The sequence below is a fragment of the Heteronotia binoei genome, chromosome 2 (assembly GCF_032191835.1).
Source record: "Heteronotia binoei isolate CCM8104 ecotype False Entrance Well chromosome 2, APGP_CSIRO_Hbin_v1, whole genome shotgun sequence".
NCBI classification, from domain to species: domain Eukaryota; kingdom Metazoa; phylum Chordata; class Lepidosauria; order Squamata; family Gekkonidae; genus Heteronotia; species Heteronotia binoei.
The window spans coordinates 8,918,436-8,941,738 of NC_083224.1; the positions used below are offsets into that span (position 1 = coordinate 8,918,436).

The following is a 23,303-nucleotide window of genomic DNA, read 5'->3' on the forward strand; positions in this document are numbered from 1 at the left end:
TTCCTTCTTTCCTTCCTTCTTTCCTCCCTTCCCTCCTTCCTTCCTTCCTTCTTCCCTCCATTCCTCCCTCCCTCCATTCCTTCCTTCCTCTCTTCTTTTCTTTCTTTCTTTCTTTCTTTCTTTCCTTCCTTCCTCCGTTCCTTCCTTCCTTTCTTCCTTCTTCCCTCCCTCCCTTCCTTCCTTCCTCCCTCCGTTCCTTCCTCCCTTCCTCCCTTTCTTCTTTCCTCCCTCCCCCCATTCCTTCCTTCCTTCTTTCCTCCTTCCTTCCTTCCTTCCTTCCTTCCTTCCTTCCTTCCTTCCTTCCTTCCTTCCTTCCTCCATCCCTCCGTTCTTTCCTCCCTTCCTCCCTCCCTTCCTTCTTTCCTCCCTTCCTTCCTTCTTTTGTTGCAGCTCTCAAACACCTGACATTTATTTTATCTGGATCTTATACTAAGCAAATCCGGCCACCCCTGTAGCAAAGAGTCCAGTAGCAGCTTTAAGTCTAACACAAATTATCATAGCGCATGCATCTGATAAAGAGAGCTGTGTTTCTCAAAAGCTTATGCTACAATAAAAATTTGCTAGTGCTACTAGACTCTTTACTATTCTTTAAAAAATCCCAACAGAAGTTTGCGCGGAGGAGAGCTGCTTCATCGGCTATCGCTGAGCTCTGTGTTAATTCTGAAGCTTGCCCATTTCGATCCCAGTTACCGCAAAGGCCAGAGCGGCGAAGCGGTAAACTAGTCAGACTAGTATCTGGGAGAGTCAGAGTAGTATCTGGGCGATCCGGGTTCGAAACCCTGCTTGTGCCATGGAAGCTGGCTGGGTGATCTCGGGCCAGTCTCCGCCTGACCCACCTCGCAAGGTTGTTAGGAGGACCAAAGAGTGGAGAGGAGAATGCTTTGGGACACCATAGCAAAAAAGAAAGAAAGAAAGAAAGAAAATGAAGTAAACAATACATTAATAAATCCAATAACAGCAACAATAAAACCCCTGGTTTGCATCTGTTCCATTCTGCAGCGGGGCGGGCGGGGGTGGAAGTGTCAGGCACAGAAGGCTTCAGGCTGCTTTTAAGGCCCCTCTCCCTTTCCCATCCTTTATCCTGCCTCCTTTCTTGTCTTGTTCTTTTCAGGGAATTCTCTGAAAAGTCCGGGAAGGGGTGGGGTGGGCGGGGAGAAGAGGGCGGATGGGCTGTTGGCCGGCTTTCCTCCAGATGGTGTTCCATTCTGTCCCGATATTGCCGGCCCTTCAAATGCAGATGGAGGAGTCTGTGCTTCTGTTAGCATGACAAAGCCCCTGCCTTGTGGAACCAGAGGAGGCTGGGGGGGGGGGGAGGATGGAAAAAGACCCCCTCTTCTGTGCAGGAGATTAGTTAGGTGTTGTTGGAAAGGCTGGGGGCGGGAAGAGAGCCACAGAAGTCCACATCCGTGCTCACGCACCATTCACAGTTTGGCACGGCCGAGCGGTAGCAGCCTCAAGATGTCGGCAGCAGGAAAAAGGGGCGCGGGCTTAGCAGGCTGGCAAACCGACTTGGCACCGTCGGGTTCCATATGTGCCCAATCCGTGTGCCGCAGACACCCATCCGGGCTTTCTGAAATCTATCCGAGTTCCAACTTCCCAAAGAGAAGGAAGATGAAGATATTGGATTTATATCCCCCCCCTCCACTCCGAAGAGTCTCAGAGCAGCTCACAATCTCCTTTACCTCCCCCCCCCCCACAACAGACACCCTGTGAGGTAGATGAAGATATTGGCTTTATATCCCACCCTCTACTCCAAAGAGTCTCAGAGCGGCTCACAATCTCCTTTACCTTCCTCCCCCACAACAGACACCCTGTGAGGTAGATGAAGATATTGGATTTATATCCCGCCCTCCACTCCGAAGAGTCTCAGAGCGGCTCACAATCTCCTTTCCCTTCCTCCCCCACAACAGACACCCTGTGAGGTAGATGAAGATATTGGCTTTATATCCCGCCCTCCACTCCGAAGAGTCTCAGAGCGGCTCACAATCTCCTTTCCCTTCGTCCCCTACAACAGACACCCTGTGAGGTGGGTGGGGCTGAGAGGGCTCTCCCAGAAGCTGCCCTTTCAAGTACAGAGGCTCAGAGCGGCCTACAATCTCCTTTCCCTTCCTTCCCCACAACAGACACCCTGTGAGGCAGGTGGGTCTGAGAGGGCTCTCCCAGAAGCTGCCCTTTCAAGGACAGAGGCTCAGAGCAGCCCACAAACTCCTTTCCCTTCCTTCCACACAACCGACACCCTGTGAGGCGGGTGGGGCTGAGAGAGTTCTCCCAGAAGCTGCCCTTTCAAGGACAGAGGCTCAGAGCAGCCTACAAACTCCTTTACCTTCCTCCCCCACAACAGACACCCTGTGAGGTGGGTGGGGCTGAGAGGGCTCTCACAGCAGCTGCCCTTTCAAGGACAACCTCTGCCAGAGCTATGGCTGACCCAAGGCCATGCTAGCAGGTGCAAGTGGAGGAGTGGAGAATAAAACCCGGTTCTCCCAGATAAGAGTCCACACACTTAACCACTGCACCAAACTGGCTCTCCAGGATCTCAGCCGTATCTGTCAGCAGCCAGAACCCAACAGCTTCCCAGCAGCACGTTAAAATCGAGCAAGGTTTGGGTTCCTGTTTATTTCTATCCAAAGTGCGGCACACGAACACAGGGCCCTCGGACACCTGAGAGATGGGAACGGGGTTGCTCTGTTTTTTGCCTACCCGTGCGCCAGAGCCAAGCTGGTGCACGCCCATATTACAAAATGCTATCCACGCGGCAATAAGAGTATTGAACGCATTCCAGAGAGGCACACCCTTCCAAACCTTTCGAAAGATCGATTGTGTTGGCCCGTCTTGCTTTTGCATCACCCGTGTGTGTGGCGCTTCACAGAATTCTGTCAGGAAAACATGGGGAAGCGTGCAAAAGGACATGAGAGCATGCAAAGAGCGCTGCGACTTCAGAGAAGTGGTCCATCCAGTCCAGCCTCTTGTCTCACACAGGGGCCAACCAGTTCCACTGGAGGGCCAACAACAGGGCAGAGAGGCTGAGGCCTTCACAAGAACATCAGAAGAGCCCTGCTGGATCAGACCAGTGAGGGCCCATCTCGTCCAACCTCCTGTCTCACACAATGGCCAACCAGTTCCTCTGGAGAGCCAACAACAGGGCAGAGAGGCCGAGGCCTTCATAAGGACATCAGAAGAGCCCTGCTGGATCAGACCAGTGAGGGTCCATTCAGTCCAGCTTCCTGTCTCACACAATGGCCAACCAGTTCCTCTGGAGACCCAACAACAGGGCAGAGAGGCCGAGGCTTTCACAAGAACATCAGAAGAGCCCTGCTGGATCAGACCAGTGAGAGCCCATCTCGTCCAGCCTCCTGTCTCACAGAATGGCCAACCAGTTCCTCTGGAGAACCAACAACAGGGCAGAGAGGCCGAGGCCTTCACAAGAACATCAGAAGAGCGCTGCTGGATCAGACCAGGGAGGGTCCATCTAGTCCAGCCTCCTGTCTCACACAGGGGCCAACCAGTTCCTCTGGAGGGCCAACAACAGGGCAGAGAGGCCGAGGCCTTCCCCTCCTGGCACTGGGATTCAGAAACTGCCTGCCTGTAAACTTTGGGAGGTGAAGAGGGCACGCAGTGACTGATAGGCCCAGGAATCTCCCTCATCCTTTTTGAAAGCCGTCTGTGCTTGCGGCCATCACAGCATCCTCTGGCAGGGAAAGCCACCTTTTCATCCCTCCTTGTGTAAAGAAGCCTTTCCTTTTGTCCATCCCGAATCCCCAGACTGGATGCCCCAGTGCTGTAGCATTCGGGGAGAGGGAGAAAAAGGTTCTCCTTCCCATCTCCCCACCTCCATCTGCATCATCCGAGACCAGCTGGAGCCGAGCAGCCTGCCCTGGATTCAATCCAGTTTCCAGCCTCTGCTGGCCTTGGCCCATGGCCTTCGCGTCTGTTTCCTCCTTCTGTACCAGCTCCTGAGCCTGATTAGGCCCTGGAACCCTGATTAGGCCCTGGAACCCCAAGGCGGCAAGGAGGCTGAAGCTGGAGGGCAGGATATAAATCCAATATCTTCATCTACCTCACAGGGTGTCTGTTGTGGGGGAGGAAGGGAAAGGAGATTGTGAGCCGCTCTGAGACTCTTCGGAGTGGAGGGCGGGATATAAATCCAATATCTTCTTCTTCTAAGAGAAGCTATATTGTATCAAGCCAAAAGCTGGCTATGCTTGTAGCTGCCACCACCTCCTGTGGCAGTGAATTCCACATGTTAATCACCCTTTGGGTGAAGAAGGACTTCCTTTTATCTGTTTTAACCCGACTGCTCAGCAATGTCATTGAATGCCCACGAGTTCTTGTATTGTGAGAAAGGGAGAAAAGTACTTTTTTCTCTACTTTCTCCATCCCATGCATAATCTTGTAAACCTGTCGCCCTGCAGTCGACGTTTCTCCAAGCTCAGGAGCCCCAAGCGTTTTAACCTCTCTTCATAGGGAAAGTGTTCCAACTCTTTAATCATTCCAGTTGCCCTTTTCTGCACTTTTTCCAATGCTATGATATCCTTTTTGAGGTGCGGCGACCAGAACTGCACACAGTACTCCAAATGAGACCGCACCATCGATTTATACAGGGGCATGATGATACCGGCTGATTTGTTTTCAGTTCCCTTCCTAATCATTCCCAGCATGGCACTTTGCACACTGTCTTGACATTTTCAGTGAGTTCACTACCACCACCCCAAGATGTCTCTCTTGGTCAGTCTCAAAGGTCAGTGGTTTTCATGCCCGCTGCTCCAGAGCCAGGTGCCTCCAGGACACTCAAAGAGGCAGACACTGGGGCCAAGCTGTACCCCAAAACAATATTTGAACCACCCCAAGTGACCCATCCCCACGCTCGGGACACTGTCCCCTTCAAGAAGACATGCAGTGCTTCCAATTGGGGTGCCACCTAGAAGCCTGTATTTCAAAGGAGGTTTGAATAAGGAACTACTTTGATCGCTAAGGCAGCCTGGTACACTCCCGTTCTGCGGGAACCCCCTGACAGGCTCTATGGATGCCAGCCTCCAGGTGGGACCTGGGGATTCCCCAGAATTAGAGTTCAGCTCCACAGGGCCGCATCTAAGGGGCACTTGCCGAAGGGGTGGTGGTGCCAATAGGGTTGCCAATCCCCAGGTGGGGGCAGGAGATCCCCCGGTTTGGAGACCCTCCCCCTGCTTCAGGGTCGTCGGAAAGCGGGGGGGGGAGGGGAGGGAAATGTCTGCTGAGAACTCTTTTATTCCCATAGAAAATCATAGAGAATTGATCCGCGGGTATCTGGGGCTCTGGGGGGGGGCCTGTTTTTTTGGGTAGAGGCGCCAAATTTTCAGTATAGCATCTAGTACCTCTCCCCAAAATACCTCCCAAGTTTCAAAAAGATTGGACCAGGGGGTCCAATTCTATGAGCCCCAAAAGGAAGTGCCCCTATCCTTCATTATTTCCTATAGAAGGAAGGCATTGAAAAGGTGTGCCGTCCCTTTCAATGTGATGGCCAGAACTCCCTTTGGAGTTCAGTTATGGTTGTCGCAGCCTTGATCTTGGCTCCACCCCTAATGTCTCCTGGATCCACCCGGTTCTCCCAAATAAGAGTCCGCACGCTTAACCATTACACCAAACTGGCTCTGAAGGGTGGACTCTGTGTCCTTGGACCCTGCTGAGGCCCTTCCCCAAACCCCACCCTCTCCCAGCTCCACCCCCAGAGTCTCCAGGGATTTCCCAGCACAGAGCTGGCAACCCTTACTGTACCCACTGAGACCAGAGGAGGCTGGGGGAGCAATTATCTCGGTTCTGCCCCGCCCCCAACCTCCAGGAATTTCCCAAACTGGAGCTGGCAACCCTAGCAGAGGCCCAGATTTATATCTTTTGGGCCCTGTATGCCACAGAGTGTTGGACTGGAGGGGCCACTGGCCTGATCCAACAAGGCTTCTCTTATGTTCTTATGTGACACAGAGTGTTGGACTGGAGGGGCCACTGGCCTGATCCAACAGGGCTTCTCTTATGTTCTTATGTGACACAGAGTGTTGGACTGGAGGGGCCACTGGCCTGATCCAACAGGGCTTCTCTTATGTTCTTATGTGACACAGAGTGTTGGACTGGAGGGGCCACTGGCCTGATCCAACAGGGCTTCTCTTATGTTCTTATGTGACACAGAGTGTTGGACTGGATGGGCCATTGGCCTGATCCAACAAGGCTTCTCTTATGTTCTTATGTGACACAGAGTGTTGGACTGGATGGGCCACTGGCCTCATCCAACAGGGCTTCTCTTATGTTCTTATGTGACACAGAGTGTTGGACTGGAGGGGCCACTGGCCTGATCCAACACGGCTTCTCTTATGTTCTTATGTGACACAGAGTGTTGGACTGGAGGGGCCACTGGCCTGATCCAACAAGGCTTCTCTTATGTTCTTATGTGACACAGAGTGTTGGACTGGAGAGGCCATTGGCCTGATCCAACAGGGCTTCTCTTATGTTCTTATGTGACACAGAGTGTTGGACTGGATGGGCCATTGGCCTGATCCAACATGGCTTCTCTTATGCTCTTATGTGACACAGAGTGTTGGACTGGAGGGGCCACTGGCCTGATCCAAAATACCTTCTCTTATTATCTTATGTGAAGCAGAGTGTTGGACTGCATGGGCCACTGGCCTGATCCAAAATAGCTTCTCTGATGTTCTTATATGACACAGAGTGTTGGACTGGATGGGCCATTGGTCTGATCCAAAATACCTTCTCTTATGTTTTTATGTGACACAGAGTGTTGGACTGCATGGGCCAGTGGCCTGATCCAAAATAGCTTCTGTGATGTTCTTATATGACACAGAGTGCTGGAATGGATGGGCCATTGGCCTGATCCAACAGGGCTTCTCTTATGTTCTTATATGACACAGAGTGTTGGACTGGATGGGCCACTGGCCTGATCCAACAGGGCTTCTCTGATGTTCTTATATGACAGAGAGTGTTGGACTGGATGGGCCACTGGCCTGATCCAACAGGGCTTCTCTTATGTTCTTCTGTGACACAGAGTGTTGGACTGGATGGGCCATTGGCCTGATCCAACAGGGCTTCTCTTATGTTCTTATGTGACACAGAGTGCTGGACTGGAGGGGCCACTGGCCTTTTCCAACAGGGCTTCTCTTATGTTCTTATGTGACACAGAGTGCTGGACTGGATGGGCCATTGGCCTGATCCAACATGGCTTCTCTTATGTTCTTATGTGACACAGAGTGTTGCACTGGATGGGCCATTGGTCTGATCCAACATGGCTTCTCTTATGTTCTTATATGACACAGAGTATTGGACTGTAGGGGCCATTGGCCTGATCCAACATGGCTTCTCGAATCTTCTGCTGTTCCAGGAAGTGCCCAGCGGACAGCTGTCTTTCCGCCCAGCCGCCCCCTCTGGATCCATCGCTGGAAACCTTCCGCCCAGGTTCCTTTTGCAGGGACAAACGGGGAGACTTCCTGCCAGCGCAGGCGGCCTGTTTCCTCTGCGGGAGGAGCAGGCGAAGGTTTTCCCCATCTGGAGAGACCCCACCGAGCGCAGGAAGGTGGTCCCAGCAGCTGGCCAGACAGAGCGGAGCCAGGCGTGGGGGGAGCAGCGACCCAGCCCGGGGAGGGCTGTTGTTGTAAGAGCCCAGGTGCAGCCGGGCCGGGCTTGGCGCGGGGACAGCCAGAGGCGAGCCAGCAGCAGCAGAAAGAGAGAGAGACGGCTCCTCCTCAAGGCCTTCGTCTCCCCTGCAGTCTTCCAGCAGCCCTGTACTTTGGATAGGCCTGCATTGCTGCAGATTCTGCCCGGAAGCTGCAGCCTACAGCGTGCACCAGGCTGCTTTGGTCTTCTGGGACCACGACAAAGATGAAACTCTCCGTGCGAAAACACAATTCTGACTGTGTAATGATTCCATAGCACCCAAATGCAAAAAGAAGAAGAAGAATTGCAGATTTATACCCCGCCCTTCTCTCTGAACGAGAGACTCAGAGCGGCTCACAATCTCCTTTATCTTCTCTCCCCACAACAGACACCCTGTGAGGTGGGTGGGGCTGAGAGGGCTCTCACAGCAGCTGCCCTTTCGAGGGCAACTCCTATGAGAGCTATGGCTGACCCAAGGCAATTCCAGCAGCTGCAAGCGGAGGAGTGGGGAATCAAACCAGAGCCCATCTACACCAAACTGGCTCTTAAGAAGATGGTAGATTTATATCCCGCCCTTCTCCCTGAATCAGAGACTCAGAGCAGCTTACAATCTCCTTTATCTTCTCCCCCCACAACAGACACCCTGTGAGGTGGGTGGGGCTGAGAGGGGTCTCACAGCAGGTGTCCTTTCAAGGACAACCTTTGCGAGAGTTATGGCTGACCCAAAGCCATCCCAGCAGCTGCAAGTGGAGGAGTGGGGAGTCAAACCCGGTTCTCCCAGATAAGAGTCCGCACACTTAACCACTACACCAAACTGGCTCTTAAGAAGATGGTAGATTTATACCCTGCCCGTCTCTCTGAATCAGAGACTCAGAGCGGCTAACAATCTCCTTTATCTTCTCCCCCCCACAACAACCCTGTGAGGTGGGCGGGGCTGAGAGGGCTCTCACAGCAGCTGCCCTTTCAAGGACAACCTCTGCCAGAGCTATGGCTGACCCAAGGCCATGCCAGCAGCTGCAAGTGGAGGAGTGGGGAATCAAACCAGAACCCATCTACACCAAACTGGCTCTTAAGAAGATGGTAGATTTATACCCCGCCCTTCTCCCTGAATCAGAGACTCAGAGCAGCTTACAATTTCCTTTATCTTCTCCCCCCACAACAGACACCCTGTGAGGTGGGTGGGGCTGAGATTGCTCTCACAGCAGCTGCCCTTTAAAGGACAACTCCCGTAACAGCTATGGCTGACGCAAGGTAAGAGTCCACGCACTTAACCACTACACCAAAGCGGCTCTTTCTATAATATCCAAATACAAAAGGAGTATCATCAGTACCAAACGTATCAGTCATGAAGAAAGTTAGAACCTCATTAGTTCCACAATGCTACTACTGTCCTTTTAAGGCACAAAGTTACTCTATTATATTCCAGGGCTATATTTGAGAAAAGGTCCAACGGAGAAGTGGTCTGCATAGCAAGCCATTTCGGATAGAATCATAGAATCATGGAGTTAGAAGGGACCTCCAGGGTCATCTAGTCCAACCCCCTGCACAATGCAGGAAACTCACAAACCCCTCCCCCTAAATTCACAGGATCTTCATTGCTGTTAGATGGCCATCTAGCCTCTGTTTAAATACTCTGTTTAAAAACTGCTCAAATTCACATTATTTACATCAGTAACGCTGTCCAGTCATCTTATCTTTTGCCATCTCCTTCTTCTTTTGCCTTCTGTCTTTCCCAGCATCAGGGTCTGTCTTCTCCAGAGAGTGCTCCCTTCTCATTCGGTGGCCAAAGTATTTGGTAAAGGAGGTAAAGGCGATTGTGAGCCCCTCTGAGTCTCTGAGATTCGGAGTGGAGGGCGGGATATAAATCCAATTTCTTCTTCTTCTTCTTCTCCTCATCTTTTGCCGTCCTCTTCTTCTTTTGCCTTCTGTCTTTCCCAGCATCAGGGCCTTCTCCGGGGAGTGCTCCCTTCTCATTGGATGGCCAATGTATTTGAGCTTCAGCTTCAGCATCTGACCTTCCAGGGAACAGTCTGGGTTGATTTCCCTTCGGACTGACTGAATGGATCTTCTTGCAGTCCAAGGGACTTTCAAGATTCTTCTCCAGCACCACAGCTCAAAAGCATCTATTCTTCTGCGCTCGGCCTTCCTTATGTCCAGCTCTCACAGCCGTACATTACTACTGGGAATACCATCGCTTTGAGTATACGGACTTTTGTTGGCAGGTTGATGCCTCTACTTTTTATTATACTGCCCAGGTTGGTCCAATTCTATCAGCCCCCAAAGAAGGTGCTCCTATCCTCCATTATTTCCTATGGAAGGAAGGCATTTAAAAGGCGTACGGTCCCTTTATATGTGATGGCCAGAACTACTTTTGGAGTTTGATTGCGCTGATCACACCCTTGCTCCTGGCTCCACCCCCAAAGCCTCCTGGCTCCACCCCCAAAATTCCCAGATATTTCTTGAGTTGGCAACCCTAGTTCCTGGGCCCTACAACTTTTTGGGAGGTTCGGCTGTTGGATTGATCACAGTGGGACAGGATCCAGCTTCGTCAGGTCTGGGTTGGAAAATACCTGGAGGCTTTGAGGATGGATCTGGGAGAGGGCGGGGTTTGGAGAGGGGTGGGGCCTCAACACAGTACAAGGCCACAGAGTCGACCTTTTGAAGCCGCCATTTTCTTAGGGTAGCCAAGTAATATCTGGGGACTTTGGGGGTGGAGGCAGGAGCCAGGGTGTGACAAGCGCCACTGAACTCTAAAGGGAGTTCCGGCCATCACATTTAAAGGGACCGCGCTCCTTTTAAATGCCTTCCCTCCTTTGGAAATAATGAAGGATAGGGGCACCTTCTTTGGGGGCTCGCAGAATGGGACCCCCTGGTCCAATCTTTTTGAAACTTGGAAGGTGTTTTGAGGAGATGCATCGGCCACTATACTGCAAAGCTGGTGCCTCTACCTAAAAAAAAAAAAAGCCCCCCAAGAGCCTTAGATACCCATGGCTCAATTCTCCATTATACTCTATGGCAGCGGTCCCCAACCTTTTTGGCACCAGGGACCAGTTTCGTGGAAGACAATTTTTACACGGACTGGGGGGGGGGAGGGGGTACGATGGTTTCGGGATGATACAACTGCGCACTTTATTTCTATTAGTTTGGTGTGGTGGTGAAGTGTGTGGACTCTTATCCGGGAGAACCGGGTTTGATTCCCCACTCCTCCGCTTGCAGCTGCTGGGATGGCCTTGGGTCAGCCAGAGCTCTCTTATCTGGGAGAACCGGGTTTGATTCCCCACTCCTCCACTTGCAGCTGCTGGAATGGCCTTGGGTCAGCCAGAGCTCTCTTATCTGGGAGAACCGGGTTTGATTCCCCACTCCTCCACTTGCAGCTGCTGGAATGGCCTTGGGTCAGCCAGAGCTCTCTTATCTGGGAGAACCGGGTTTGATTCCCCACTCCTCCGCTTGCAGCTGCTGGGATGGCCTTGGGTCAGCCAGAGCTCTCTTATCTGGGAGAACCGGGTTTGATTCCCCACTTCTCCACTTGCAGCTGCTGGAATGGCCTTGGGTCAGCCAGAGCTCTCTTATCTGGGAGAACCGGGTTTGATTCCCCACTCCTCCACTTGCAGCTGCTGGAATGGCCTTGGGTCAGCCAGAGCTCTCTTATCTGGGAGAACCGGGTTTGATTCCCCACTCCTCCCCTTGCAGCTGCTGGAATGGCCTTGGGTCAGCCAGAGCTCTCTTATATGGGAGAACCGGGTTTGATTCCCCACTCCTCCACTTGCAGCTGCTGGAATGGCCTTGGGTCAGCCAGAGCTCTCTTATCTGGGAGAACCGGGTTTGATTCCCCACTCCTCCACTGCAGCTGCTGGAATGGCCTTGGGTCAGCCAGAGCTCTCTTATCTGGGAGAACCGGGTTTGATTCCCCACTCCTCCACTTGCAGCTGCTGGGATGGCCTTGGGTCAGCCAGAGCTCTCTTATCTGGGAGAAACGGGTTTCATTCCCCACTCCTCCACTTGCAGCTGCTGGAATGGCCTTTGGTCAGCCATCGCTCTCTTATCTGGGAGAACCGGGTTTGATTCCCCACTCCTGCACTTGCAGCTGCTGGAATGGCCTTGGGTCAGCCAGAGCTCTCTTATCAGGGAGAACCGGGTTTGATTCCCCACTCCTTCACTTGCACCTGCTGGAATGGCCTTGGGTCAGCCATAGTTCTCTTATCTGGGAGAACTGTGTTTGATTCCCCATTCCTACCCTTGCACCTACTGGAATGGCCTTGGGTCAGCCATAGCTCTCTTATCTGGGAGAACCGGGCTTGATTCCCCACTCCTCCACTTGCAGCGGCTGGAATGGCCTTGGGTCAGCCAGAGCTCTCTTATCTGGGAGAACCGGGCTTGATTTCCCACTCCTCCACTTGCACCTGCTGGAATGGCCTTGGGTCAGCCAGAGCTCTCTTATCTGGGAGAACCAGGCTTGATTCCCCACTCCTCCACTTGCACCTGCTGGAATGGCCTTGGGTCAGCCAGAGCTCTCTTATCTGGGAGAACCAGGCTTGATTCCCCACTCCTCCACTTGCAGCTGCTAGAATGGCCTTGGGTCAGCCAAAGCTCTCTTATCTGGGAGAACCGGGCTTGATTCCCCACTCCCTCACTTGTACCTGCTGAGATGGCCTTGGGTCAGCCGTAGCTCTCTTATCTGGAGAACCGGGTTTGATTCCCCACTCCTCCACTTGCAGCTGCTGGGATGGCCTTGGGTCAGCCATAGCTCTCTTATCTGGGAGAACTGGGTTTGATTCCCCATTCCTACCCTTGCACCTGCTGGAATGGCCTTTGGTCAGCCAGAGCTCTCTTATTCGGGAGAACCAGGTTTGATTCCCCACTCCTCCACTTGCAGCTGCTGGAATGGCCTTGGGTCCGCTGTAGCTATTGCAGGAGTTTTACTTGAAAGGGCAGCTTCTGGGGAGAGCTCTCTCAACCCCACCCACCTCACAGGATGTCTGTTGTGCGGGAGGAAGGTAAAGGAGATTGTGAGCTGCTCTGAGACTCTGAAATTCAGAGTGGAGGGCAGGATATAAATCCATCTTCTTCTCCTTCCTCCTCCTCCTACAACAACATTGTAATATATAGTGAAATAGTTATACAACTCACGGCCCGGTTGCTAAGAGGCCAAAGACCGGTACTGGTCTACGGTCCGGGGCTTGGGGACCCCTGCTCTATGGGAATGGATCTCCACAGAGAATAATGGAGTTCCCAGCAGACATTTCCCTTCCCACTCCGCTTTCTGATGACCCTTAAACAGCGGCAGGGGGGCGGGGAAGGGCCTCCAAACTAGGGGATCTTAAGTTCTGGCCATCACATTTAAAGCGACCGCACACCTTTGAAATTCCTTCCCTCCATTGGAGGCTCCTAGCTCCGCCCCCAAAGACTCCACCCCCCAAAGTCCTCAGATATTACTTGGCAACCCTAAGAAGATGGCTGCTTGGAAGGGTGGACTCTGTGGCCTTGTACTGTGTTGAGGCCCCACCCCTCTCCAAACCCCGCCCTCTCCCAGATCCGTCCCCAAAGCCTCCAGGTATTTTCCAACCCAGTAGGAAGTTTTCAGAGCAAACAGGCTTGTTCTTCAGGTAGCCAGCTCTGGGTTGGGAACAACCCGGAGATTAGGGGGGGTGGAGCCTGATTGAGAAAGGCGGGGCTTGGAGAGGGGAGGGACCGCAGTGGGGTATAATGCCAGAGTCCACCTTCCAAAGCAGCCATTGAACTCTGTTGTCTGCAAATCAAGGGTGAAAGCAGGAGTTCTCCAGCCACCAACTGGATGTTGGTAACTCTATTTGCACTGCGATCCCTGCTGGAAACGACTCGTAAGCCAAGAGCCATCTCTCAAAGAGGCACAGCCTACGATCTAGACACAGGTGTAGTACAATACAGTAGATTTTATTGATATTACAGTCCTTAGACCAGATGTACATATAAAACACTTATAGATATAAATGTAGTTGTTCAGTCGCACAGTCGAGTCCGACTCTTTGCGACCCCACAGATCAGGTCACGCCAGGCCCTTCTGTCTTCCACCATCCTTCGAAGTCCGCTCAAATTCATGTTAGTTATATCAGTAACGCTGTCCAGGCATCTCCTCTTTAGCTGTCCTCTTCTTCTTTTGCCTTCTGTCTTTCCCAGCATCAGGATCTTCTCCAGGGAGTGCTCCCTTCTCATTTGGTGGCCAAAGGATTGGAGCTTCAGCTTCAGCCTCTGACCTTCCAGGGAACAGTCTGGGTTGATTTCCCTTAGGACTGACTGACTGGATCTTCTTGCAGTCCAAGGGACTCTCAAGAGTCTTCTCCAGCACCTCAGCTCAAAAGCATCTATTCTTCTGCGCTCGGCCTTCCTTATGGTCCAGCTCTCACAGCCATACATTGCTACTGGGAATACCATTGCTTTGACTATACAGACTTTTTTTGTCAGGGTGATGTCTTTCCCAGCATCAGGGTCTTCTCCAGGGAGTGCTCCCTTCTCGTTGGGTGGCCAAAGTATTGGAGCTTCAGCTTCAGCCTCTGACCTTCCAGGGAACAATCTGGGTTGATTTCCCTTAGGACTGACTGACTGGATCTTCTTGCAGTCCAAGGGACTCTCAAGAGTCTTCTCCAGCACCACAGCTCGAAAGCATCTATTCAGGTACAAACACGGCCTGGCCCAACTCGACACGGCCCGGCTGGACAAGGTCCCATTTATGTCAGATTTGGCCCTCATAACAAATGAGTTCAACGAATCCAGTTTCAGATCAAACTTATTACAGGCTACTTCCTCCCTCTAAAACTTGACGTATATCTTTTACACAATTGGAAAGACCATGCGCTTAACAAAGGTGCTGCTGAATCCATTAATATTTTGACTGCAGCAGCTAGAATGATGATAGCTGCAAACAGGGTAAACTCTTCTCCACCTTTTATTAGATCAAGGGTTTCATAGGCTGTGGGAATTGTTTGCTCTGAATAAAATTGCATGCAATTTTTTTTTGATTTTTCAATTGAGCAGTTTTTCTTTCCGATTGAGCGATACGACCATCGTGTGGTAGCTGGTAAAGTATTTAACTGGATATGACATTGTACCTAACAATTCATGCTACAAAAACCTGTAAGACCGAATTCTTTAGAGAGCATGTTTGGTGTAGTGGTTAAGTGTGCGGACTCTTATCTGGGAGAACCGGGTTTGATTCCCCACTCCTCCACTTGCACCTGCTAGCATGGCCTTGGGTCAGCCATAGCTCTGGCAGAGGTTGTCCTTGAAAGGGCAGCTGCTGTGAGAGCCCTCTCCAGCCCCACCCACCTCACAGGGTGTCTGTTGGGGGGGAGGAAGGTAAAGGAGATTGTGAGCCGCTCTGAGACTCTTCGGAGTGGAGGGCGGGATATAAATCCAATATCTTCTTCTTCTTGTTTAAGCAGGCCTTCGATGCTTAACTGAAAGAGGGCTGCCACCGGTCATCACATAGAACGCTGGTGATCGCTGTTCGAAAATTCAATGCCGCCTATATTGTACCGATGCAGCACCACAGAATGGTTTTTTAAAAATTGAAATATGTAAATTATGGTTTTATATGTTTTATTGGTTTAATTGTATTGACATGATGTTGTGAGCCGCCCTGAGTCCGCTAGCGGAGAGGGCGGGATATAAGTTGAACGTAATAAATAATAAATAAATAAATCTATTTTTGATCTGTATTTAACATAAGAACATAAGAGAAGCCATGTTGGATCAGGCCAATGGCCCCTCCAGTGGGACGGTGGCTCAGTGGTAGAGCATCTGCTTGGTAAGCAGAAGGTCCCAGGTTCAATCCCCAGCATCTCCAACTAGAAAGGGTCCAGGCAAAGAGGCGTGAAAAACTTCCGCTGGAGACCCTGGAGAGCAGGGGAGGGACTGTGGCTCAGTGGTGGAGCATCTGCTTGGTAAGCAGAAGGTCCCAGTTTCAATCCCCGGCATCTCCAATTAAAAAGGGTCCAGGCAAGTAGGTGTGAAAAACCTCAGCTTGAGACCCTGGAGAGCAAGGGAGGGAGGGTGGCTCAGTGGTAGAGCATCTGCTTGGTAAGCAGAAGGTCCCAGGTTCAATCCCCGGCATCTCCAACTCAAAAAGGTCCAGGCAAGTAGGCGTGAAAAACCTCAGCTTGAGACCCTGGAGAGCCGCTGCCAGTCTGAGTAGACAAGACTGACTTTGATGGACCAATGAGGGTCTGATTCAGTAGAAGGCAGCTCCATATGTCCATATGAGAAGTTACCTAAGTGAGTGCCCTAACAGAAGTGGTCAGGCTGTTTCGGAGGGCTTTGCCAGCCGGTGCCAGGCCGCCTCCAAACTTCACGGGGCCCCAAAGCGCAGGGGCGCTTTTGCTCGCCGTCCCCCCATCGGTCTCCTCCGGGCGAGTGTCGCTGAGCAGAGGACAGTGGGAGCTGACAAACCCACATCTGGAGTCTAGACTCGGTGGCTCGGTGGGCCGGCCTCATCGCCTTGGCGCTGCCCGTTCCCCGCTGCACTCTGTTTGCTTAGCTGGAGGTATTTAATTGGAATTAAAGTGGCCTCTCTTGTTTTTGTGCAGCGCAGGCCGCTGGAAAAAAAAAAGGACGGGGGAGCTGCGAGTCATCGAAACCATCTGCAGGAGACAGCGAAGGGTCATTAGATGGCAGAGCTCAGAGGCGCCAGTTTTAGTGCTCGCAGCCAACGGGAGGAAGGAGGGCTCAATACGGCTTTTGTGGAGGGACGGCCTGCCTGGCAACCACCGCCTGTTGATTCTGGCAAAGGGCAGAGCTGCCCGGAGATTCCTGGCTGCCCAGTGTCGCCCTGCCGGCACGGAGAGAAGGCAAGGGTTGCTAAGTCCAATGGAAGAAATATCTGGGGACTTTGGGGGTGGAGCCAGGAGACTTTGGGGGTGGAGCCAGTAGACATTCGGGGTGGAGCCAAGTTCAAGGCTGTGACAAGCATCATTGGACTCCAAAGGGAGTTCTGGCCCTCACATTGAAAGGGACGGCACACCTTTTCAATGCCTTCCTTCCATAGGAAATAATGAAGGATAGGGGCAGCTTCTTTTGGGGCTCATAGAATTGGACCCCCCTGGTCCAATCGTTTTGAAACTTGGGGGATATTTTGGGGAGAGGCGCTAAATGCTGTACTGAACGTTTGGTGCCTCTACCTCAAAATACAGCCCCCCCCCGAGCCCCAGATACCCGCAAATCAATTCTCCATTATTTTCTATGGGAATGAGCCTCCTTAGGGAATCATGAGTTCCCAGCGTCCATTTCCCTCCCCTCCCCCCCCCGCTTTCTGATGACCCTGAAGCGGTGGGGAGGGCCTCCAAACCGGGGGATCCCCTGCCCCCACCTGGGGATAAGAACATTAAGAGAAGCCATGTTAGATCAGGCCAATGGCCCCTCCAGTCCAACACTCTGTGTCACATAAGAACATAAGAGAAGCCATGTTGGATCAGGCCAGTGGCCCATCCAGTCCAACACTCTGAGTCACATAAGAACATAAGAAATGCCCTGTTGGATCAGGCCAGTGGCCCCTCCAGTCCAACACTCTGTGTCACATAAGAACATAAGAGAAGCCATGTTGGATCAGGCCAGTGGCCCATCCAGTCCAACACTCTGTGTCACATAAGAACATAAGAGAAGCCCTGTGGGATCAGGCCAGTGGCCCATCCAGTCCAACACTCTGTGTCACATAAGAACATAAGAGAAGCCCTGTTGGATCAGGCCAATGGCCCATCCAGTCCAACACTCTGAGTCACATAAGAACATAAGAGAAGCCCTGTTGGATCAGGCCAATGGCCCATCCAGTCCAACACTCTGTGTCACACAGTGGCAATTTTTTTTTTATATATACACACACTTTGTGGCTACTAGCCACTGATGGACCTCTGCTCCATATTTTTATCTAAACCCCTCTTGAAGCTGGCCATGCTTGTGGCCGCCACCACCTCCTGCGGCAGTGAATTCCACACGTTAATCACCCTTTGGGTGAAGAAGGACTTCCTTTTATCCGTTTTAACCTGTCTGCTCAGCAATTTCATCGAATGCCCACGAGTTTGGCAACCCTATTCTATCCCCCTCCCAGCCTCTCCCCAAATCGGGGGCCACCTGAAAATGGGGAAAGGGGCTTGGAGCCCCATCTCTAGGAGGAAAGGCTGAAGAGGCTGAGACTTCTCAGTTTAGAAGAGGGGGAACGGGACAGGATAGAGCAGGGGTGTCGAACCCATTTGTTACGAGGGCCGGATGTGACATAAATGAGACCTTGTCGGGCAGGGCCATGTCGGGTTGGGCTGAGGCATCCTGGACCGGGCCACGTGTGCACCTATTTAAGATTAGGCAGCGGATCTATAAGCTTTAGAAAGGACACAGGCAAACATACACACATACATATATATATATAAAACTTAAAACATGCTCTAAAAACAGCACAGGGGTTTCAAACACATCTGTTATGAGGGCCGAATCGGACATAAATGAGATTTTGTTGGGCTGGGCCATGCATGTACTTATTTAAGATTAGGTAGCAGAGATATAAATTTTATAAAGAACACAGACAAACACAAATACACATTTTTTTAAAAAAGCTTAAAAGAAGAAGAAGATTTTGGATTTATATCCCGCCCTATACTCTGAATCTCAGAGCGGTCACAGTCTCCTCTACCTTCCCCCCACCCCCCACAACAAAACACCCTGTGAGGTAGGTGGGGCTGAGAGAGCTCTCACAGCAGCTGCCCATTCAAGGACAACCTCTGCGAGAGCTATGGCTGACCCAAGGCCATCTCGGCAGGTGCAAGTGGAGGAGTGGGGAATCAAACCCAGTTTCTCCCAGTCCACACACTTAACCACTACACCAAACTGGCTTAAAACAAGCTTAAAACATTAGACCATAAGAGAAGCCATGTTGGATCAGGCCAATGGGCCATCCAGTCCAACACTTTGTGTCCCACAGTGACTAAAACAAGTGCCATCTGGAGGTCCACCAGTAGGGCTGGAAGCCCTCCCACTGTGCCCCCCCCCAAGCACCAAGAATACAGAGCATCCCTGCCCCAGACAGAGAGTTCCAGCAATACACTGTGGCTAAGAGCCACTGATGGATGTCTGCTCCATATGCTTATCCAATAGCACTCGCTGGTCTTTAAGCTGTTTGCTTTTTTTCTCTCCAGTGCGATCCAGGGAACTGGGCAAAGGAAGCTCTGGCTTTGGTCCCCTGGGGAGGGAGGGAAAGAGCCAGCGTTTTGCCCAGTTCCCTGGATCCCACGGGAGAAACACAAAGAAAGCACCTTTAAGACCAACACGTGTTAATGTTTTAATTGTTCAATTGTGCTTGTCACAACCTTGCTCCTGGCTCCACCCCAATGTCTCCTGGCTCCACCCCCCCCCCCCCCAAAGTCCCCAGATATTTCTTGAATTGGACTTGGCATTCCTATACAAGCTCTGTGGTCTACAGATAAAAAAAGTAAAACAGGATAAACTTGCTGAGCGGGAAGTAATGTTTCTTACGCTCTTTGTTGCAAAGAGGAAAGGCGGTGTAGTACAGTGGTTAGAGAGTTAAACTAGGATCTGGGTGACCCAGGTTTGAATCTCCACTTCTGCCGCAGAAGCTCGCTGGGTTGACCTTGGGCCAGTTGCATGCTCTCAGCCGCACCTACCTCACAGGGTTGTTGTCAAAATAAAATGGAGGAGGGGAGGAAAATGTAAACTTCCTAGACTAGGGTTGCCAAGTCCAACTCAAGAAATATCTGGGGACTTGGGGGTGGAGCCAGGAGACTTTGGGGGTGGAGCCAGGAGACTTTGAGGGTGGAGCCAGAAGCAAGATTGTGACACGCACAATTGAATTCCCAAGGGAGTTCTGGCCATCACATTTAAAGGGACCAGGTGCCTTTTAAATGCCTTCCCTCCATTGGTAATAATGAAGGATAGGGACACCTTCTTTTGAGGCTCATAGAATTGGACCCCCTGGTCCAATCTTTTTGAAACTTGGGGGATATATTGAGGAGCCGCACTGGATGCTGTGCTGAAATTTTGGTGCCTCTACCTCAAAAAAAAAAAACACTCCCTTTGGAGCCCCAGTTACCCACAGATCAATTCTCCATTATACTCTATGGGAATCGGTCTCCATAGGGAATAATGGAGGCTCAGCAGCAATTCCTGGCCCCTGCTCCCTGTGCTTTCTGAAGACCCTGAAGCAGGGGGAAGGCTTCCAAACCGGGGGATCCCCTGCCCCCACCTGGGGATTGGCAACCCTAGCCTGGTCGCCCCCCCACGAGGAGGAGAAGAAGGAGGAGGTAAACAAAACAATTAGCAACATGGAGTCACTTTGAAAACCGGTCCCAGAGCGCCCAGAATAATTTTACGCGGCTTTTGCGGCCCCTGCCAAACTTCCATTGGGGTATTGCGAAAAACTCACTCGTGACTTCAATAGGAAGGCGCAAACAAGTTTCTTTTTAAGAACTGCAAGTCAAAGGGAGCCCACTCCTCTTTCTCCGACAGCCTCCACGCAGAAGTTTGGGCTCTGCTCTAGCAGCCAAAATTGGAGTTGGGGGTTGTGGGGGGGGGGCATCCTTCCCTAATAAGGAGTCTCTGATTCAGAGAGAAGGGTGGGGTATCAATCTGCAGTCTTCTTCAATGCAGAAGGAGAGAATCCCTTGAATGTGGGGGCATATGATATATCAGGCATGGCCAGCGTAAGAGCCACATGCAAGAAACGTCAAATGCTTGAGAGCCACAAGATATGAATGTCAGATATTTGAGCCGCAGGGAGTGAGGGAGTAAGGAAGGCAAATAGATTGGGGGGGAGAGGAGTGAAAAGAAAGCAACTTTAAATGGATTCTCCAAACTGCCAGCTTTGTTGACTTGGGGAAGTGTTTTAAAGAGAGAAATGCCTTCTGCAAGTCGGCCAGTGGGGCATGTGTGTGAAAGAGCCAATGTGTGTGAAAGAGCTACGTGTGGCTCCTGAGCCACACTTTGGCCACCCCTGGGATATATGGTGATCCAGACCTTACTTTGGAGTTGACTAAATTGTAACAAACCTGAACTATTATTGGAAGAAGAAGATATTGGATTTATATCCCGCCCTCCACTCCAAAGAGTCTCAGAGCGGCTCACAATCTCCTTTCCCTTCCTCCCCTACAACAGACACCCTGTGAGGTAGATGAAGATATTGGATTTATATCCCGCCCTCCACTCCAAAGAGTCTAAGAAGGGCTCACAATCTCCTTTCCCTTCCTCCCCTACAACAGACACCCTGTGAGGTAGATGAAGATATTGGATTTATATCCCGCCCTCCCCTCCGAAGAGTCTCAGAGGGGCTCACAATCTCCTTTCCCTTCCTCCCCCACAACAGACACCCTGTGAGGTAGATGAAGATATTGGATTTATATCCCGCCCTCCACTCCAAAGAGTCTCAGAGCGGCTCACAATCTCCTTTCCCTTCCTCCCCCACAACAGACACCCTGTGAGGTAGATGAAGATATTGGATTTATATCCCGCCCTCCACTCTGAAGAGTCTCAGAGCGGCTCACAATCTACTTTACCTTTCTTCCCCACAACAGACACCCTGTGAGGTGGGTGGGGCTGGAGAGGACTCTCACAGCAGCTGCTCTTTCAAGCACAACCTCTGCCAGAGCTATGGCTGACCTAAGGTCATTCCAGCAGGTGCAAGTGAAGGAGTGGGGAATCAAACCCGGTTCTCCCAGATAAGAGAGCTCTGGCTGACCCAAGGCCATTCCAGCAGCTGCAAGTGGAGGAGTGGGGAATCAAACCCGGTTCTCCCAGATAAGAGAGCTCTGGCTGACCCAAGGCCATTCCAGCAGCTGCAAGTGGAGGAGTGGGGAATCAAACCCGGTTCTCCCAGATAAGAGAGCTCTGGCTGACCTAAGGTCATTCCAGCAGCTGCAAGTGGAGGAGGGGGGAATCAAACCCGGTCTCCCAGATAAGAGAGCTCTGGCTGACCCAAGGCCATTCCAGCAGGTGCAAGTGGAGGAGTGGGGAATCAAACCCGGTTCTCCCAGATAAGAGAGCTATGGGTGACCCAAGGCCATTCCAGCAGCTGCAAGTGGAGGAGTGGGGAATCAAACCCGGTTCTCCCAGATAAGAGAGCTCTGGCTGACCCAAGGCAATTCCAGCAGGTGCAAGTGGAGGAGTGGGGAATCAAACCCGGTTCTCCCAGATAAGAGAGCTCTGGCTGACCCAAGGCAATTCCAGCAGGTGCAAGTGGAGGAGTGGGGAATCAAACCCGGTTCTCCCAGATAAGAGAGCTCTGGCTGACCCAAGGCAATTCCAGCAGCTGCAAGTGGAGGAATGGGGAATCAAACCCGGTTCTCCCAGATAAGAGTCTGCACACTTAACCACTACACCAAACTGGCTCTTACAAATAAACCACTTTTATTTGTAACAATAACAACCCCGAAACATTTTTATGTCCCATTTGGGTACCCTCAGCAAAACGTTGCTAGCTATAGGGTTGGGGAGGGGTTTGTGAATTCTTTGCATTGTGCAGGGGGTTGGCCTAGATCAGCGGTCCCCAACCTTTTTGGCACCAGGGACAGGTTCGGTGGAAGACAATTTTCCCACAGGCCAGTGTAGTGGTGGTGCCGATGGTTTCGGAATGATACAACTGTGCACTTGATTTCTATTCGTTTGGTGTGGTGGTGAAGCGTGCGGACTCTTATCTAGGAGAACCGGGATTGATTCCCCACTCCTCCACTTGCACCTGCTGGAATGGCCTTGGCAGAGGTTGTCCTTGAAAGGGCAGCTTCTGGGGAGAGCTCTCTCAGTCCCACCCACCTCACGGGGTGTCTGTTGTGGGGGAGGAAGGGAAAGGAGATTGTAGGCCGCTCTGAGACTTTGTCCTTGAAAGGGCAGCTTCTGGGGGAGCTCTCTCACCCCACCCACCTCACAGGGTGTCTGTTGTGGGGGAAGAAAGTGAAGGAGATTGTAGGCCGCTCTGAGACTTTGTCCTAGAAAGGGCAGCTTCTGGGGAGAGCTCTCTCAGCCCCGCCCACCTCACAGGGTGTCTGTTGTGGGAGAAGAAGGTGAAGGAGATTGTAGGCTGCTCTGAGATTCTTTGAAAGGGCAGCTTCCGGGGAGAGCTGTCTCAGCCCCACCCACCTCACAGGGTGTCTGTTGTGGGGGAAGAAGGTGAAGGAGAATGTAGGCCGCTCTGAGACTCTGTCTTTGAAAGAGCAGCTTCCTGGGAGAGCTCTCTCAGCCCCACTCATCTCACAGGGTGTCTGTTGTGGGGGAAGAAGGTGAAGGAGAATGTAGGCCGCTCTGAGACTCTGTCTTTGAAAGAGCAGCTTCCTGGGAGAGCTCTCTCAGCCCCACTCATCTCACAGGGTGTCTGTTGTGGGGGAAGAAGGTGAAGGAGAATGTAGGCCGCTCTGAGACTCTGTCTTTGAAAGAGCAGCTTCCTGGGAGAGCTCTCTCAGCCCCACTCATCTCACAGGGTGTCTGTTGTGGGGGAAGAAGGTGAAGGAGAATGTAGGCCGCTCTGAGACTCTGTCTGTGAAAGAGCAGCTTCTGGGGAGAGCTCTCTCAGCCCCACCCACCTCACAGGGTGTCTGTTGTGGGGGAAGAAGGTGAAGGAGAATGTAGGCTGCTCTGAGACTCTGTCTTTGAAAGAGCAGCTTCCTGGGAGAGCTCTCTCAGCCCCACTCATCTCACAGGGTGTCTGTTGTGGGGGAAGA

The 23,303-nt window shown here is 51.8% G+C and overlaps 1 protein-coding gene across 1 annotated transcript in view; it reads right to left on the reverse strand.

Annotated features, from left to right (window-relative positions):
• Positions 1-23,303, reverse strand: part of HM13 (histocompatibility minor 13) — a 201,051-nt gene that overhangs the window by 101,372 nt on the left and 76,376 nt on the right. The window lies entirely within an intron of this gene.